Source organism: Salmo salar, chromosome 02, assembly GCF_965601325.2.
Source record: "Salmo salar chromosome 02, fSalSal1, whole genome shotgun sequence".
Taxonomy (NCBI): domain Eukaryota; kingdom Metazoa; phylum Chordata; class Actinopteri; order Salmoniformes; family Salmonidae; genus Salmo; species Salmo salar.
The window spans coordinates 92971805-92975437 of NC_138292.1; positions in this window are offsets into that span (position 1 = coordinate 92971805).

Here is a 3633-nt window from a genome sequence, read left to right on the forward strand (position 1 = left end):
TTTTAAAAAATACAAGTAATATGAATATTGTGGCAGATGTTTGTGTATATAGCACATTTTATGTTTAGGCTTTCAATTCATCACAAACTGTTTCTGCATATTGGTTATTGATTTGGACACGTTAAAACTGTGTTTTGACATTGGGGCTATTTCATATTTTATTTCATGTAACATTTAGTAATGATTATTTATTAATGCAACCAACTGACAATTTTTTGTACAATTATATTGACATTGTTGCCCTGCTTTTAGAATATCAGGGTTCATTCTCACATGTGCCAACCCAAATGTACCAGACCATGACATTGGGGACTGGGCCCCGATCCAACAACATGCCTATCTAGTGAACTCTGAAAAGAGAGAGAAGCTCCGCAGTGAGGTGGAAAGTAACTACAGATATTGCAGGAGTTTCCTCTTGAAATCAGACATGTCCGTGGTTAAGGACAACTTGGTTGCTGATTGTCTCGAAGGGTGGGCAGTCAAATGGTTTTGCGTTTAGCCAGTGAGTTGCCATGGATCACAATTTATTTTGACTGCATGTTTTTCCGTATTGGAGATGAGTTTTGTTTGGGCTCGTTCCAAGGGGACGAGAGTTCTAGAAGCTAGTGAGTTTTAGGAAGATATAAAAAAATATATTGTTTTTAATTGTTGACAGCCAGTAGACACCATGTTTATATTGGTGAAGCATTGTAGTTGATTATAATGTGAAATGGAAGTTGTTTTCTGTTGGTGGTAAGCATTCTCTTACGGTGTTACAGTCTTTGGTTTTTCCATGTTATGTTTTGAGGTTTGGATTTTAGCACGTCTAGCTCGTTAGCACGTCTAGCTCGTTAGCACGTCTACCTCGTCAGCACGTCTAGCCCGTTAGCACGTAGGACGCACTGATTGGTGTCACCTCGTTAGTCAGTATGTGTTACACCTGTGCTGGCTTGTCCATCTCGTTAGTGGGAAGGTGTTTCACCTGAGCTGGTCCAGGTTCTATTTAAGAGTGTCTGGCCCAGTGCTCCAGTTGTCTTGATACATGTGGAGAGTCAACACCTTTAGTTGCTCCACCTTTTTGGTTTACTTCCTGTCTTTAAGTTTGGTGTGGGTTTTCTTTTGTTTTCCTCTTCTTGGGCAGATTTAGTGGGTCTCATGGTGGGTGTCTTTTAGGTCCCAGTTGTTGTTACTAGTCAACTTTCAGTGGACACAGAGCAAAACTGCAAGATTATGTTATAATACTTTCATTGCATCAAATGGTTGTTTTATTAACAGAATAGAGGGTTCTTAAAACTATTGTCTGTGTGTTCTACTGAGGATGGGTCTCTGGGAGAAAACACTGACAGGAGATTTACAATGTCTTTTGGGTGATAAAACCTAAAGAGACCGCATTCCAGAGCATGAGTTAATGTTTCTGTTCTATATGGTACCAGGGAGAGATGACCCCAGGGCCAGACCCAGGTCTCTACACAAAGAGTACTGTTTTTACAGCAGATACTGTCTGCTGAGAATTATAAGTATCTTTCATACAAATCTTAACCTTGTGACCCGATCTATACATCTGTTGTTCGTCATGTAGGTTGAAAGGGGTGTATCTTGGCTGTAAAAGACCTTTGTACTTTTGTCTCTGGGCTCTCAACTAATCATCTGGGGGTGATTCATCTCTCAACGAATCATCTGGGGGTGATTCATCTCTCAACGAATCATCTGGGGGTGATTCATCTCTCAACTAATCATCTGGGGGTGATTCATCTCTCAACTAATCATCTGGCGGTGATTCGTCTACCAGCCATCATTATCGTAGAGCACTCAATTGATTCACCCTATGTTTGTGCGTTGTATTGACCTGCTCCCTTATTATTAAGTGAATAAAGATTTAGTTTAAGTATAACTCTGACTTGTGTGATAAGTTTGTCTCATTTGATATTAAAGAAATTAACAACCACATTTGGGGATGTGAATCTTCACTTGGTGACCGCTCCTGATGACCTGGGTAAATGGTGCACCAGGGTTCCCTCTAACTTGGGATCTCAGGGAGACCACACTTCGGGAACAGAGCAGATGGACCCACCTTTGATCTGAGAGGCAGCGAGCCGAGTGGATACCACATCTCGAACGTAGTTTAAAAAGAAAGAGGTGAGCGAAGCACGCAAAGTGGAGTTTTTAGAAAATCCTCGTAGGCTCTGAGTGTGTATTTCTTTGTGGAGGTGTAAACAGGGCCCAGTCAGCTATCTGTGCAAACTGGAAAACTAGAATCTGTGTTTACTAGTTAAGACCATTTATGATATAGTATAAGATAGTAAGGTGCACCTGTAATTGTTTTAAACCTGGACTCCATTTTAGAAGTATTGAAAGGTGTAAATGTATTTGTTTCATTATCCTAGGAACTAACTATGAGATAGATATTAGAAAATATTCCTGCAGGTTAAAATGTTGTTGAAAAACATCTATTTGATTAGGTATGTTTGGGAATAGCATTGTGTGACTGTGATATGAGAGTTGTGTGACTGTGTCTTAATCTGAAGTTTGGATAGTAACAGAGATCTGTCGTTCCGCACAGAGATCTCTAGTTCCTCACAGAGATCTGTCGTTCCTCACAGAGATCTATAGTTCCTCACAGAGATCTATAGTTCCTCACAGAGATCTATAGTTCCTCCTAGAGATCTATAGTTCCTCCTAGAGATCTATAGTTTTTCACAAAGATCTATAGTTCCTCATAGAGATAGATCTATAGTTCCTCATAGAGAGAGATCTATAGTTCCTCATAGAGAGAGATCTATAGTTCCTCATAGAGATAGATCTATAGTTCCTCATAGAGATAGATCTATAGTTCCTCATAGAGATAGATCTATAGTTTCTCCTAGAGATCTATAGTTTCTCACAAAGATCTATAGTTCCTCATAGAGATAGATCTATAGTTCCTCATAGAGATAGATCTATAGTTCCTCATAGAGATAGATCTATAGTTCCTCATAGAGATCTATAGTTCCTCATAGAGATCTATAGTTCCTCACAGAGATCTATAGTTCCTCATATAGAAATATGCTTAATCAGATGATTGACATGTGGATAATAAGCTTTGATATAACGTTATCTTGGGGTTCCTTCACTGCCCATCATAGAAGATCACGGGGTGGTATTGAGATATATGTATGATAATTTAGAAAGCAGAGGAAGGTCTATAGTTCCTGGGAGGCTTGATTTTGCCGTGGTCTCTGGGAGGTTAGAGAACCGTTGAGGATCCCATGGTCATTGTCCGGGAAACAAAAGTTTATTTTTTGTTCTGCTGGGAGTATGTTTGGAGAGCTGCTTCGTAGCTGTGGAGAGTCCTTGAAAAAGCAAATGGAATGGTTGTTGTGAGTACCTGAGAATTTCTTACGTTTTCTATGGATTCTGTGAATATATGAAAATATGATGAATTGTATGTGTGTATAATGATTAGTAGAGATTTGATGAAGTAATACTGGGAATATAATTAGATACAATTTATACAACCCATATGTAGACGAACGTATGTTTTGAGTTGGTATCTTTAATTAATGGATCATTTGATAAAGATGAGGTTTAAGCATTATTAAACAGTCTACAAAGTCTGGGCAGTTGTTTCAGAAACTGATGGGAGTGTGTCCACTTTAGGGGAAGTTACGGGGGGGG